The sequence below is a fragment of the Cnephaeus nilssonii genome, assembly GCF_951640355.1.
Source record: "Cnephaeus nilssonii genome assembly, chromosome: 19".
In the NCBI taxonomy this organism is placed as follows: Eukaryota; Metazoa; Chordata; class Mammalia; order Chiroptera; family Vespertilionidae; genus Cnephaeus; species Cnephaeus nilssonii.
This window is the reverse complement of record NC_137090.1, coordinates 48428900-48445833: the sequence shown is the minus strand read 5'-3', so window position 1 is coordinate 48445833 and position 16934 is coordinate 48428900. Positions and strand designations below refer to the sequence as shown.

At 41.6% G+C, this 16934-nt stretch overlaps 1 protein-coding gene across 13 annotated transcripts in view; it reads right to left on the bottom strand.

Moving 5' to 3' along the window:
* NCOR1 (nuclear receptor corepressor 1) overlaps positions 1-16934 on the bottom strand; it is a 205327-nt gene that overhangs the window by 182644 nt on the left and 5749 nt on the right. The window contains exon 1 of one of the 13 annotated variants that reach the window (XM_079797253.1): positions 16301-16493. The exons of the other annotated variants lie outside the window; for them this stretch is intronic. The gene's annotated coding sequence lies outside the window, so the exon portion shown is untranslated. Of the gene's footprint in view, positions 1-16300; positions 16494-16934 lie in introns of those variants that run through there. 13 annotated transcript variants of the gene reach the window in all.

Sequence of the window (16934 nt, the reverse complement as noted above, 5' to 3'; positions counted from 1 at the left end):
AAAACTAGAGCCCTAGCAGGTTTTGCTCAGTGGATAGTGTTGGCCTGCAAACCTAACACTCCTGGGTTCCATTCTAGTCAAGAGCTTGTACCTAAGTTGCAGGCTCCTTCCAGTCCGGGCCCTGGTCAGGGCACATGCAGAAGGAAACCAATCAATGTGTTTCTCTCACATCGATATTTCTCTCTTCCACTCTCTCTAAATAACAATGAAAAATTATCCTCTGGTGAATATTAAAAAACAAAACAAAAAAACAACCCTAGAGCTATATGTGTCAAAACACATAAACCTCAAAAAAATACAAAGCTCAGTAAAAACAATTTATACAGTGATGCTAATATGTTACAGACACAGACAACAATACTATACTAGTGGCCCAGTGCACGAAATTCGTACACTGGGGGGGAGGGTTTCCCCCAGCCTGGCCTGTTGCCCTGTCACAATGTGGGAGCCCCGCAATCGATCGCCCAAAAGAGGCAGGCCCCACCCACCCATCTGGGGATCCTCAATGGATTGCCCCAAAGAGGTAGGCCAGAGCCACGGACCCCCAGGCCTCCGCACCGCACAGGGACCTGCCGAACCCGCCTCCTCCATGCTGCACAGAGCCACGGGATCCCTAGGCCTGGCCACATGTGGAGCTGGGAGGAGGCGGGACTCCCAGGCAGGCTCCATGCCACGCACACAGCGTCAAACCCAGCCCGCCCACCTGCGCGTACCCGCTGTGCACACAGCCATCTTGTAACAGCGTGAGGGCATCACAGCATGAGGACCACCTAGGCTTTTATTAGTAAGATATTTTATATGTGCACATATCAAAGCATAAACACAAAATATACATCTACTTTAGGATAACAGTCACAACTAAGAAAGGAAAATTATTTAGGAAGGGGGAACAATCTTTAATAATTTATTTCTTGAAACAAGTATGATAAAATATTGTTTTCTTAAACACAGATGGTAGGTACATAGACATTTGTTCATAAAGAAAAGTAAGTAATCTTTATTATAAAGTATATTTATAATATGTCCATGATTCCAGACTCATTAATTAGAGTATCCTTTCCTATGCCAATGCCACACTTTTTAAGTTACTGTAACACTATAAGGCTTTTATATCTGGACAAGTTTCCCCTCACTATGCTTAGTTGTTGCTGCTCCTTTCAAAGCCTTCAGAGTGCTATTCTAGCACTTTTCTTCTTTCATGTGGATATCAGAGTCAGCTTGTTAGGCCGCATAAAAAACTCTGGATGAGACCATATTAATATTAAATTCATACACTGACTAAAGAGAGAACAAAAGCTAACTTTATACTGTTGAGCATTCTCACCCTAAAACATGATTATATATGTTTGTCTTAGGATGAGAAATGTGTGTGTGTGTAATTAAGATGGGAATATTTTATATATTTTATGTATCCTACACATTTTCCTGCCTATTCTGGGCTATCCAGTTCTTTCTGGGCTCCTCTGTAGCAATTTGAGAGTTCTGAGCATCATCTTCCACTGGAACATCTTTGGGGGGATCTAGGAAGGGCTTCAAGCTGTGACTACACTTCCAATAGGCTCACCAAATAAGCTCAACGTTGACTTGGGGGTTTTCTGAGATGCTGAGTGAATAAGATTCAGCTGGCCCTGGCTAAGTGGCTCGCCCAGTTAGTTGGAGCATCATCTCTCGTACCAAAAGGTTGCAGATTCCATTCCTGGTTTTGGGTTCAATCCCCAGTCAAGGCACATATGGGAAGCAACTGATCAATATTCCCTCCTCTCTCCCCATTCCTCTCTCTCTACAATTAAATAAATAAATAAATGAATAAATAAATAAATAAATAAATAAATAAATCCTTGCCAGTTGCTCAGTGGTTAGAGTTTTGGGCCTTGGACCGAAGGGCAGAACAGGAGGCAATCAATCAATGTGTCTCTCTCACATCAATGTACTAGGTATACCGGTTAATAATAGCGATTTTGTAATCAAAGAAAACACGATAATTTCAAGAGAAACATCAAACGTGCTTTATTCAAAGTAATGTCCATCGCTAGCTACACATTTATCCCATATTTCAGATAATTTGTGGATACCATTACAATAGAACTTTTCTTGTTTTGAGGCAAACCATTCAGAGACCTTATTTTCCACTTCTTCGTATGTTTTGAAGTGCTGCATGTTCCATCAATCCGAACAAGTGGTCATCTGAAGGAGCAAGGTCTGGTAAATATGGCGGGTGGGTTAATACTTCCCAGGCAAGATCTTTTAACGTGTCTTTAACTGGTTTTGAAGTGTGTGATGGTGCGTCACCATGAAGCAAAATTACTTTGCCGTGTCTTCTGGCACATTCTGGTCGTTTCACGATCAAAGTGTGGTTCAAATTGATTATTTGTTGTCAGTAGAGATCAGTATTAACGGTTTCACCTGGTTTTAGAAGCTCATAATACACCACAACTTCCCAATCCCACCAAATGCAGAGTATTGTCTTCTTTCCAAAGCAATTTGGCCTTGCAGTCGATGTTGATGGTTGACCTGGATCAACCCATGATTTTGTGCATTTGGGATTATCAAAATAAATCCACTTTTCATTGCCAGTCACGATTCGATGCAAAAAAGACTTTCTTTCGTGCCGTTGAAGCAACATTTTACTGATAACTTTTTGGTTTTCCATTTGTCTTTCGTTCAGTTGTTGTGACACCCATTTTCCTTCCTTTAAAAATTTTCCCATTGCTTATAAATGATCGGAAATTATTTGCTGAGCAATGTTTAATCTTTCTGCAAGTTGTTTTTGAGTTTGACACGCATCTTCATCTAATAATGCTTGTAATTGTTGGTCTTCAAACTTTTTCGGTTGACCTGGACATTCTTTGTCTTTCCCATCGAAATCATCACTTTTAAAGCATTTAAACCAGCGGTCACAAGTATCTTGAGATGGAGCATGTTCACCATAAGCTTCCCGAAGTATACAATAGCTTTTTCTTCAAAATAAAGTAATGAATTAAAACTTCCTGCAAATGATCTTTTTTTTGGCATGAAATTTGACATTTTTAAGCGTAAAAATATCTATGATGTTAACACCTTCAGCAAATTTTACATATGAAGTTTTGAAGCTTGCTGTCAATACAACAAAATAGCATACATATGAAATCACATATATATCAACATATGTGTAACTCCATCTATTGAAAAATATCCGTATTAGTAACTGGTATACCTAGTATTTCTCTCTCTCTTTCTCTCTCTCTCTCTCTCTCTTTCTCTCTCTCTCTCTCTTTCTCTCCCTAGCTCCCCTTTTCCCCCTCCCCCGTGCCTTCCTCTCTCTCTAAAAATCAATGGGGGAAAAATATCCAGACTCCTCTGGTGAGGATTAAAAAAATAAAGTAAATAAAAAACATATCCACCCCCAAAAAATAAATAAATAAAACATAAAATAAATAAAATAAAAAACATATCCTTGAGGTAGGATTTTTAAAAAAAAGAAGATTCAGGTGATTCTCAAATTGTCTCAGAAGTACTAGCAAAGAACCCTGGTAACTTGACTCTCAACCCTAGTGCCAAATTCCCTTCCCTTCTACCAGGAGGTTCACCCCAACACAGGACAGAGTAAAGAACTTCCAGGGGCTTGGACTGGGGCTGGGTCAAGGCATACTCTACAGGAGACATGAAATGTGGACATTGGCAACTGCTTGGGGAAAAAAGTCGCAAAAGATGCTACAAGTTATTAGATACTGCACCCTCTCTCTACTCTGAAAAGATCCACGTGAGAGGAAACTTAAGACTGAAGCTTTAGATGTAGCGGTCATTGTTGCCCATTTCTTAGAGATCCTTCTGATGATATTAGTTTGGAGAATAATTAAGACACTAAGTCGAGTTAGCCATTAGCCTGATTCTTGTACTTTTTTTTCTTGATAGTAATTTTAGGGTCATTGTGCAGCAGTTTGGGAAACCTACTCTGTTAGGACATACTGTATATCAATATTTTGATAACCTCTGATAGAAGTTCTGTGATGTCTTTTTTTTTTCTTCATCTCTTTCTTGAAAGTCTATCTTGAGGCCAATAACTTATAAGGAATCTATATAGTTTGCACTTGAATGACTTCATTATACCTCAGTTCCACTTTTTTATTTGACCCAAAGAAACACTAATAGGTCTTGAGTGTTGCTGAAGTCAGTAAGATGAAACCCAATATCAAGAATTAGAAGTAACTTGTGTGTAAAAAAGAAAGCATTGGGTGGTTTGGCTAGAGCATAATTAGCACAAGATGTATTAATTAGATTCTCTGGTTTTCAAAAATGTAACTTATAACAATTTTTTACATGCTATTTCAATCTTTGTACCTGTATAGAGTAATCTTATTAAAACTTGGGGCATATTTGGGCACCTTTAAAAAAAAAGAAACCTGGTCAAGGTTTTATATGCAACCTCATCATAAACATTTAGTATAATTATATTTTAGAATGGAAATAATATACTAGAATTAAATGTCACTGTTATAAGTGACAAGAACACATTTTATCTGGATTTTACAGATAAACTCATAACTAGCCTCCTATATTTTACAAACAGGCAATAAAATGTAGTAAAATTAAATTGCTCTACTTCAATTCCTTTTTGTATCTTCCCACATTAAAGTGCCATAGTTGCCCGCCAGTCCTCCCCCCCCCCCCACTTGTCTGCAGTTTCAGCTACTCGTGGTCAACTGCAATACAAAAATATTAAATGGAAAATTCCAGAAATAATTCATGACTTTTAAATCTCCCACCATCCTACTCCATCCTCCATCCTGCCCAGACACGAATCATCCCTGTGTCCAGCATAACCATTCTGCATATGTTACCTGCATATTAGTCACTTAGTAGCTGTCTCAATTATCAAATCAACTGTAGCAGTATCACAGTACTTGTGTTCAAGTAACCCTTATTTTACAATGGCCCCAAAGCACAAGAATAGTGATGCTGGCAATTTGGATACGCCAAAAGAAGTAAACTGGTTCCTTTAAGAGAAAAAGTATGTATGTAATAGAAAAAAAAACATAGTATATGTAGGATTCAGTACCATCCATGGTTTCACGCATTCACTGGGGATCTTGGAACATATTCCTGAAGCAAGTTAATAAGAACCTAGGAAAATTCCCTGGCAAGTGGAAAGAGAAAACTGAGACAAATGGCTGAACAAACAGCTGGAAAGGCTGAACAATTAACAGCCAGCTGATAAATCCCAAGATTTTATCCTCCCTAACCAAAGATATCTAAGAGCAGGTAGCTTAAATCACCTTAGGGTGATAGATAAAACAAAACAAAACAAAACAAAACAAAACACCTAATTAGAGCCAAATATATATCTACACGAATAAAAGAGAAAGATGCAAATTGACCATACCTCCACGACGCCTACCAGCTAATCAGGAATGTGTATGCAAATTAATCCAACAAATATGGTGGATGGTGGGTTAATTTGCATACACAGGCGCTGAGAGGCCTAGGTCCCAGGAACATCCTCGGGACCCAGACTGCTCTGAGCCTGTAGACCTGCGCATAGGCCCTGAGCAGCCAGGGTCCCAGAACGCCCCCCAGCCAGGAGTGGCCTATGGGCGCCGGCGCCAAGCGGGCTGGGTCCCGGGACAAGCGGCCGGGGGCGCCAAGCGCAAGCGCCAAGCGGCCTGGGTCCACGCCCTCCAGCCCAGCTGACACAGCTAACACGGGGCTACCGGTCTTGTGTCGTGCCCCGGCGGCTACCGCGTGCTGTGTCCACAGGACACACGCCCCCGAGCCCACGGACAAAGCGAACGTGGGGCCACCCAGCTTGGGGGCGTGCCCCTGGCGGCCGCCATGTGCTGTGTCCGCAGGATCCACACCCCTCAGCCCACGGACACAGCAAATGCGGGACTGCCAGGCTTAGGGGCGTGGCCCGGCAGCTGGGGACAAGCCTCTAGCCCAGTGGACACAATGCAGGGGATCCTCTGCACGTATGCTGCAGATGAAACACCTTTTCTTTTCTTTTTTTAAAAAAATGTATTTTATTGATTTTTTACAGAGAAGAGGGGAGAGGGATAGACTATCAGAAACATCGATGAGAGAGAAACATCAATCAGCTGCCTCCTGCACACTTCCCACTGGGGATGGGCCCCCAACCAAGGTACATGCCCTTAACAGGAATCAAACCTGGGACCCTTCAGTCTGCAGGCTGATTCTCTATCCACTGAGCCAAACCAGTTCGAGCGTAAACACCTTTTCTGACCGCTCATTGGCTAAGCTCCCTGTACGACACCACTTGCAGTGTTCTTGGTAACTTGGGTTATAAGAATCCAAGAAGGTGATCTAGGGTGTTTCCACCTCACTCCTGGAGAAAAAAAGAAGGTCCGCTGCTGGAGGGCTAAGAAATGTCATATCCTGCCCTAGCCAGTTTGGCTCAGTGGATAGAGCCTCGGCCTGCCGACCACAGGGTCCAGGTTCGATTCTGATCAAGGGCATGTACCTAGGTTACAGGCTCCTCCCTGGCCGGAGCCCAGGTCAGGGCTCATGCAGGAGGCAACCAATCAAAGTGTCCCTCTCACACTGATGTTTCTCTCTGTCTCTCCCTCTCTCTCTCTTCCACACTCTCTGAAAATCAATGGAAAAATATCTTCAGGTGAGGATAAAAAAGAAAGAAAGGTCATAGCCTATGAAAGACACATCTTGAAAATGCCTAAAGAAAGTTGTCATTTTTTCATGGTGAAAGGACTGGAATCCGTGTTGATGAAAACACCTTGGTGGCTGTGGTGGCTGGCAGTGGCTGCAGCAGCGGGGTGATGGGGCTGGCGCCTTCCCCTGATCAGCCTGGTCACCTCCCGCAGAGGGAGGCCAGACTTCGGTGTAGGCACGGGGAGTGGGCCTAAGCTGTCAGTAGGACATCCCCTGAGGGTTCCCAGTCTGTGAGAGGGGGCAGGCTGGGCTGAGGTACCTCCCCCCCCCCCAGTGCACAAATTTCGTGCACTGGGCCCCTAGTGTGTATATATATGCTAACTAGAGGCCCGGTGCACGAATTTGTGCAGGGGTGGGGTCCCTCTGGGTGGCCTGCAGGGATCTGACTGAAACCTGCAGCTGCCTGCAGCTCATACCTGCCACTCCTGCTCATTCCGGCCCCACTGTGCCTGCCGCAATCGATCGGGAGAGGCTCGCACTGCCGCAGCAGTGCTCACCAGCCATGAGCCCTGTGTCTGGCGCCCTCCCAAGGGGAGTGGCCTGTGGGATCAGCATGTACTGCCGATCTCCGACATGCCCCAGGGTTCCTGGATTGCAGATTGCAAGAGGGCGCAGACCAGGCTGAGGGACCCCACTGGTGCACGATCAGGGCGTGTCCGGCCCATCTCGCTCAGTCCCCATTGGCCAGACCCCAACAGCAAGCTAACCTACCAGTCAGAGTATCTGCCCCCTGGTGGTCAGTGCACATCATAGCAACTGGTTGACCAGTTGACTGCCTGCTCCCTGGTGGTCAGTGCATGTCATAGCGAGCAGTTGAGCAGCCTTAGCATATCATTAGCATAGTATGCTTTGATTGTTTGTTCGATTGTTCTGCGGTTCAGTCTATTTGCATATTACCCTTTTATTATATAGGATATGCTAAGTGTCCGGCAGTCCGACTGGTCGCTATAACATGCACTGACCACCAGGGGGCAGATGCAGGAGCTGCCATGACACGCACTGGCCATTTACAAGTGGGACACAGGCCCTGCCACCACGGACCTGGTGCCCACAAAGCAACACTCAGCTTCCCCCAAGTGGGACACAGGCCCTGCCACCACCCAGGAGCGACAGACCACCAAATCATGGCTGATGCTGCCGAGATCCCATGGTGCAAAATGCCCAGCCTGGAAACGGTGGCTGTGGGCGCCGGGTAATAACATCACGTAGCAACGCCCAACTTCCTCTCCCTAGTGACAGGTCATTTAACAATAAATGGCACTACGGACCTGGCGCCCAAAAAGCAACACTTGGCTTCTCCCAAGTGGGACACAGGCCCTGCCACCACCCCAGAGCGACACCCCACCAAATCACAGCCAACACTGCCAAGACCCCATGGCTACAAAATGCGGCCCACAGCCCAGCCCAGCCCGGAAACGATGGCTGTGGGCACCGGGTAATGACATCATGTTTTTGTTGACATTCTGAAGCTGAAACTGTCAACAGAATATGTCTGACGACCAACTATTGCCACAACATACCTCTAAGGCTGAAAGAAAGTGACGTCGTCAACAGAGTATTTCTGAAGAACAACTATTGGCACAACGTACCTCTGAAGCCAAAAGAAAGCGACATCGTTGACAGAATATGTCTGAAGAACAGTTATCGACTGGTAGGAACTGCCTTCATAGCGAAAATGAAGTAAATGAGGATGCAATTATGGAACACAGTTGTGGTGGAATTACTGTTACATGTCAATTTTGCCTATCCATCTGATGGAAAATTTGCTCGGTGTTATAGCAAAGGCAAAGTTTGTCCAAATGATATAAATTTTCCAGAATACCCAGCATATTTTAAAAAATTAATGATAGCCCTAACCGGTTTGGCTCAGTGGATAGAGAGTTGGCCTGTGGACTGATAGGTCCCAGGTTCAATTCCGGTCAAGGGCATGTACCTTGGTTGCAGGCACATCCCCAGTAGGAGGTGTGCAGGAGGCAGCGGATCAATGTTTCTCTCTCATCGATGTTTCTAACTCTCTATCCCTCTCCCTTCCTCTCTGTAAAAAATCAATTAAAAAATGTAAAAAAAAGATTTAAAATAAATAAAATAAAAAATAATGATAAAGATTCTAACAATAAAAATTTCATGTAAAATATTTGTTATATCATGTTGTTATTATTTATTTATTAATCAATTTATATATTATTTTCATGTACATTTTAATAATTTTCTGTCATCCCTGACACTTCTATCATAGAGAAAGGGCGAACAGCAATATTAAAATATTTCTTCTAATTAATTTACTTTCAATGTGCACAAATCCATGCACCGGGCCACTAGTCCAAGATAAAAGTAAAAGTAAAAAGAAAATGACCCTGCCCTACCTGGTTTGGCTCAATGGATAGAGTGTCCACCTGCGGACTAAAGGGTCCCGTGTTTGATTCAAAGGCACATGCCCAGGCTGTGGGCTTGATCCCCAGTAGGGGGTGTGCAGAAGGCAGCCAATCAATGATTCTCTCTCATCACTGATGTTTCTATCTCTCTCTCCCCCTCTCCCTTCCTCTCTGAAATCAATAAAAATATATATTTTTTTTAAAAAGAAAGAAAATGACCCCAACCCCATTATAAGCTCATTTTAATATATCAACGTACTAAATGACATACCCAGAAATCTAATGAATAGTCTGTTGAGATCCACCCCCGAGACCGCCCCTAAAATTCCCACCTACAGAAAATAGATAAAACCCTCAGGACACAGGATGCTGGCGTGAGCTCTTCTTTGAGCAAACCTGTGTCCCCCTTTCCTCAGGCGCGTACTCTGCTTCTTCTACCCTAAGCTCTAAGGGATCCCACAAGACATGCCCCCAGGGAGCAATGGGCAGTGCCAGCTTGTCCCAGGCTTATCCCCTGATCCTGTCTCCAGGGCCCTTCCTTTGCTCGCTGTCCCAGCTTTCACCAACTTCCTCTCACTTTCTCCTGGACTCTGTGGTGAAATTGTCCCTGACTGAGTCAGGACCTGGAGGTCGCCTGACTCATGAAAGGTCTGACCCTACAGGGGCAGGGCTAGCCCCCAGCACAGAAGCAGTCTGGTAACGTCCTCTGCAGATAAGGAGGAACTACTGTAATAAAGACACACACACACACTCACACACACACACACACACAAATTTACTCAACAGGAAACGTATCTTGCAACAACAAAATTTCAAAAACAGTCATCAAAAATGAAAAAAACCCAATCCCTTCTCACCGGGAACTCCTGGCTTTTGACCAATAATCTCTGTATAACCAAAATGTACTTGGATAGGTTTTCAGGGTGGACTCAGCTGCGTGCACGCGCGTGTGTTCGTGTGTGTGTGTGTGTGTGTGTGTGTGTGTGTGTGTGTGTAGGTAGGTTGGGGGGGGATTAAAAATGTACTTCATTGTGGTGAGACTATAGATGCCTCTTTTGATGAGCAAGAATGAACCCACCGAGGGTCACACAAAAGCGAAAACCACAGTTCACCAAAGCAGAAAAATAATCCTACAAAATACACAATTCAATTTTCTTTTAAATGATCAAATAATAAAACCTTTTGATACAAAATATGGAATAGGGGAATGGCCTCTGTAACATTGCAGATGCCAAAATATTAGTAAACTGAGGCAAATCAGGTTGCACTAATTCTCGCAAAGGAGCCTAGCACTAGTCCAACTCCAAAAGTGCATTAGACAAGGAGAAGCTAAGACCACATGCACCACTGTGTTCACTGCATCATTATTCATCACAGCAAAGGGATGGAAACAACCTAAGTGTCCACTGATAGACAACTGGATGAAAGACGTGATATATATATATAGATATAGATATAGATATAGATATAGATATAGATATAGATATAGATATAGATATAATGGAATACTACTCAGCCATAAAAAATGAATGAAATCTTGACATTTGCAACATAGATGGACCTAGAGGGTATTTATTATGCTAAGTAAAATAAATCAGACAGAGAAAGACAAATACCATATGATTTCAATTATATGTGTAATCAAACACAAAAAAAAACACACAGAAACAAACTCATAGATGCAGAAGACATTTTGGTAGTGGCCATATGGGATGAGTGAAAAGGGAAGGGATTGAGAAATACAAATAGCCAGTTTTGTTTTTTTGTGTTTTTTTTTAATGTATTTTTATTGATTTCAGAGAGGAAGGGAGAGAAAGAGAAACAAATGATGATAATCATTGATCGGTTGCTTCCTGCACCCTCCACACTGGGGATCGAGCCTGAAACCCAAGCAAATGGCCTGACTAGAAAGTGAACCGTGACCTCCTGGTCGATAGGTCGATGCTCAACCACTGAGCCACACCAGCTGGCCCGAATTGCCAGTTTTAAAACAATCATGACCCCGGTTGGTGTGGCTCAGTTGGTTGGTCAGTTCCATTCCTGGTCAGAGCACAATTCTGGGTTGTCTTGAACCCTACTAGGGGGCGTGCAGGAGGCAACCAATAGACTTTTCTCTCTCCCTCTCCCTTCCTCTTTCTAAAATCAGCAAAATCATATTTTTGAAAAACAAAACAAAAAACAATGACGACCCTGGCTGTGATGGCTCAGCTGGAAGTCATCCGCTACATGGAAGGTTGAAGGTTCGATTCCCAGACAGGGCACATACCTAAGATGCAGGTATGATTGCCAGTGGGGGGCATACAGAAAGGCAACAATCGCTCTCTTTCGCTCTCTCTAAAATCATGTCCTCAGGTGAGTATTAATGAAAACAATTTTTTTTTTAAATCACAGGCCGCTATCATGGAAGAACACAGTAGCTGTATGGACCAGGAAGTTCATAACCAACAGATTACTTTATCGGAAACAAATGATCATCAATGTCCGTTACCTGAGACAAAAATTTGGGAAAACCCAGCCAAAATGTCATCTTTGTATTTGGTGGCAAGGCAATTGGCTTTGGCATGATTTATGATTCCGTGGATTACCCAAAGAAAAATGAACCCAAACACAGACTAGCAAGACATGGCCTGTATGAGAAAACAATGACCTGAAGAGAGGAACACAAGAAGAAAATTAGGAGAAGTGCAAAGGCCATTGTTGGTGCTGCAAAAAGTGAGCTGGAGATGGGACAACAGAAGGAGTTAAGATTCTTCAGTGACTTTATCTGTGGTAATCACAGATTTTTTCATGAGAGGATTAATAAACTAAGAACTTAAAATAATCATGAGGATATAAAGTACAGCACAGGAAATACAGTTAATAATATTGGAATACCTGTATGGTGTCAGATGGGTACAAGACTTATCAGGTGGTCACTTCATAAATTATATGTCTAATCGCTGGGTTGTACACTTGAAACTAATATAATATTGTATGTCAAGTGTAATTGAAAACTTAAAAATTTAATTTAATTTAAAAAGGATTAAAGAAAGCTGACCTCCTGAGCTTATCTCAGAGTCCAGCCCTCAGAAGAGGAGAGATGAGAAATCATCTAAGTGAATTCTGTAATTTGTATGAGATCAGAATGGTGCTAAACTGGAATAAAATTTCTCCTGTGGTATAAACTATTCTTCTCTTAAAAATAGGGGGGGGGGGGGGACTCCTCTGTGGGAAGGCATTAACAAGATATTTTATCTGTAGCCTCTTTTTACATTATGACATCACACTTAGAAGATAAGATGAAAGGGCCTAGCCAGTGTGGCTCAGTGGTTGAGCATCGACCTATGAACCAGGAAGTCACAGTTCGATTCCCAGTCAGGGCACATGCCTGGGCTTCGGGCTCCATCCTTAGTAGGGGGCTTGCAGGAGGCAGCCAATCAATGATTCTCTCTCATCATTAATGTTTCTCTCTCTCTCCTCCTTTCTCTATGAAATCAATAAAAATATACATATTTTAAAAAGAAGTAGATAAATGGGAGCTAAAGAAGAGGCCTTTTAGGTTAAACTATCCTACATCAATAAAGTCTGATACTGAAAGAAACACAAGAATAAGGACATAATTATTTGATTAATCTAAGGATACAGACATTCAATAAGTAATTTTTTAATTTAAAAAAATCCTGCTTTATCCCTACATAAAATAAGAAAGAACAAGTTTTCCAAGAGAACAGCAGATAACACACATCTGAGAAGTTGGGGGTATAGTTGTATTATATTGAACTGAGTTGAGCAACAGTCACTCTTTCAACTATAAGAATGAATATATATATTTAAAAGCCAAAATGGCCCTAGCTGGTTTGGCTCAGTGGATAGAGCGACAGTCTGCGAACTGAAGTGTCCTGGGTTTGATTCTAGTTAAGGGCACATGCCTGGGTTGTGGGCTCCATCCCCAGTGTGGGGCGTGCAGGAGGCAGCCGATCAGTGATTCTCTCTCATCACTGATGTTTCTATCTCTCTCCCCCCCCCCCACCGCTTCCTCCCTGAAATAATAAATTATATATATATATATATATATATATATATATATATATATATATGTGTGTGTGTGAGATGTATTTAAAAAAGCCAAAATGAACAACTATCTGCCAATTTTCTCCTCCATTAACTCAAAAGAGAACAGTGTATTCAGATTAGAAAAACTTGAACTCTAGAAGCTTATTATAGTAGATATGACAATACCTAAGGAGAATAAAAGAAAGTTATTATTTATTGAGCTTTTGTTATATACTAGACAATGCACTAACAGCTTGGTCATATAAAAGCTCACCTAAAACACTCGTTCCATTATTTTCCCTAATTAAGGTTTCAAAAAGGCTAAGTAACTTCTCTCAGGTAATTTTTTTTAACTCAGAGATAGTTTAATAAAGATCATGTTCTGCCGCCTCCCCTTTGACCCAAAAACAGAGAAAGACTGCTAAGTTATGAAGCAAAATAAAACAAGACTAATGAACAGCCTCTATTTCTAGGTGTGTACCAAAATAAAGTAGAAAAACACAATTAACTTAAAATAATTTATTGAATTATATCCAAAAATAAAATCACTAGACACCTGTAAGGGCAGGGACCATCTCTGTTTTGCTCATATGGCCTCCCTAGCACCTAACAGTGCTTAACTCTCAATAACACCCATTCCAACTACAAGTCCTCCTCTTCCTTCCACTCTGGACACTTCCCCCAAGCCTCCCACTCTTCTCCATCTCAACTCCCCCAACTTCATCTCTTGCTGCAAGAAACTCCTAAATGGACTTCCTACTTCAATACTTTCTCCACTGAAAAATCAAAGCATTCTTTTAAACCAGAAATCAGAACATGTCATTCTGCTTTAAACTCCCCAGGGTTTACCAGGCAACTTCAAATAAAATCCCCATACTCACTAGGACCCACAAGTCCCGACCAATCTGGCCTGTTTCTCTCCCAATTGTTCAGTAGGCCCCAGCAACCGAAGCTTCCTTACAGTTCTTTCATACTGCAGGACCCTTTTTTGCCTCAGGTCTTTGTCCTTCTTTACTCTCTGCCTGCAACATTCTTCCTGGCTTATTCCCACGGTTGACTTCTCCCCATACTTAAGTCTCAGTTCAAATGTCATCTTTTCAGAAAAGCCTTTCCCAACCACATTATAAGATAGGCTCCCACCAGTTACTCTCAATCACATCACCCTTGTTTTTCTTTACAGGATTAATCATAATCTAATGAATTATTTCATTTTACTTGATTATGTGTATGTACTCTGTCTCCTCCATAGAATATAAACTCCCTGTTTGACTTCCTACTGTATTTGTTTAACAAAATAAATAAGAGATGTACAGAACTTAATTGAAATAAAGTTTGAAAATCTACTGAGAATATGAAAGTCTGTTAGAGGATAGTAAGTACATAAAGGTGCCAATTTCCCCAAAATTAAACTTTAAATTCAATATTCCCAATCAATAGTCAGTATTCCCGATAAAAATCTCAACAGGATTTCTTTTTGAACTTCACAGAATGATTCTAAAGTTCATCCAGAACACATAGACAAGGACTGTCAAAGGCTGAAAAAAAAACAGAGTAATGAACAAGTGACTAACCATTCCAGTATTACAATTATGAAACAATAATATTTTAAAGGATATGGTAATATACAACAAAAGATCAAGAGAACATAATAGAACATAACAGTTCCAAACACATTCAGAATAAATAATAAAGGTTGCAAATCTAAAGGATGGATTATTCACTAAATAGCATTGACATTTCTGGCTATTTGGTGAAAAAACCATGCAACCAGAAATAAATCCCAGCTGGATTAAAAAAAAAAAATTAAAAACAGAAAAAGTTTTAGAGTTAGGGAAGCAAACAATACCTAATTTACTAGTATAATCTCTATGTTTAGTTCTCAGAGGTAACCACTGGCATAACAAAATTTATTGTAATAGTTTAATTTCATAAAATATCACTAGGTCCAGCCCCATTGGCATGGCTCAGTGGTTGACTGTAGACCTATGAACCAGGAGGTCATAGTTCAATTCCTGGTCAGGGCACATGCCCAAGTTGCAGGCTCTATCCCAAGTAGGGGGCGTGCAGGAGACAGCCAATGAATGATTCTCTCTCATCATTGATGTTTCTAACTCTCTCTCTCTCCCTTCCTCTCTGAAATCAATAAAAATATAGTTTTAAAAAATATATATCACTAGGTCCAGATAACCTCAAAGACATTTTTTTAATCATAGCAGATTGACAATCAAGCAAAGTATGTAATTCCCAGTGATCACATTACTGATTTTATTGCAGAAATTTAAAATTAAGAAATACCTTAAATTCAATACCTAAACTGAATAAACAATCTCTTATTCCATCCACCCCAATTTTTAAGTAACTGTCAATCATCACATTGAATAATCCCATAGATCAGTGGTTTTTAACCTTTTTTCTCTCATCTATAATAATAAAATCATAATATGCTAATTAGACCAGACAGCCAAACAGCAGAACAACCATCCAGACAACCTTCTGGACGAAGCCAGGGCTGGGAGGGCCGAGGCAGCTGCCGCAGCTGCAAGGGCCAAGCCCCTTGCAGGAACTTCGTGCATCGGGCCTCTAGTGGCACATATAAACTAATTACTAAAATTCTGTGGCACACCAAAATATGTTACATTTTTCACTGATCTGACAAACAAAGGTATAATTTTGATTCATTCACACAGGATGGTTATTGTTGTGTTGGCCATTGTCAAGTTTTTATTTGACAATCTAAGGGAAAAGAGATCAGTGCCCGACCACTTAGTCAGGTTATTGCATGTTTTAAAAACTCTTGCAGCACACTGGTTGAAAATTGCTGCCATAGATGATATGGTGTAATGAAAGGAGCGCTACACTGGATGTCAAAAGACTGGATCCTGTTAGTGCCCCATTACAATTTAGACAGATCACTTCATTTCTGTGGCCCACAGAAAACAGTAAAACAAGGTAAGACTACAGATAGCCCCTAATTTACATTTGTTCTATGTATGACCTTTTTCCACTTTACAATGTGGTAAAAGTGATAGGCATTCATATTTCAAATTTTGACCTTTTCCTGGGCTAGCAATACACAGTACAATACTTTCTTGTGATGCTGGGCAGCAGCAGTGAGCAAGGCTCCCAGTCAAAGACTTGATCAAGCCCTAGTCGGTTTGGCTCAGTGGATAGAGCATCAGCCGGTGGACCTAAGGGTTGCAGGTTTGATTCCAGCAATTCCAGTCGAGGGCACATACCTCAGTTGCAGGCTCTATCCCAGGTCAGGGCCATGCAGAAGGCAACCAATCCATGTGTCTTTCTCACATCGAAGTTTCTCTCTCTCCGTCTCTCCCCTTCCCTTCCACTCTCTCTAAAAATCAATGGAAAAATATCGAGTGAGGATTAACAAAAAACAAAACAAAATGACTTGATCAAGAGGATAAACAGCAGATACTCTACAGCAGTGGTTCTAAACCTTCCTAATGCCGCGACCCTTTAATACAGTTCCTCATGTTGTGGTGACCCCCAACCATAAAATTATTTTCGTTGCTACTTCATAACTGTAATTTTGCTACTGTTAATGAATTGTAATGTAAATATCTGTGTTTTCTGATGGTCTTAGGCTCTACAGCTAGCAGGGTCGCCTAAGACCATCGGAAAACACAGATATTTACATTACGATTCATAACAGTAGCAAAATTACAGTTATGAAGTAGCAACGAAAATAATTTTATGGTTGGGGGTCACCACAACATGAGGAACTGTATTAAAGGGTCGCAGCATTAGGAAGGTTGAGAACCACTGCTCTACAGTGTACTGTGTTGCCAGTGTTATTTGGATATTGTGTTTTGTATTTTCCCATCTCATCAGTTCTATAATATGCCGTGTCTC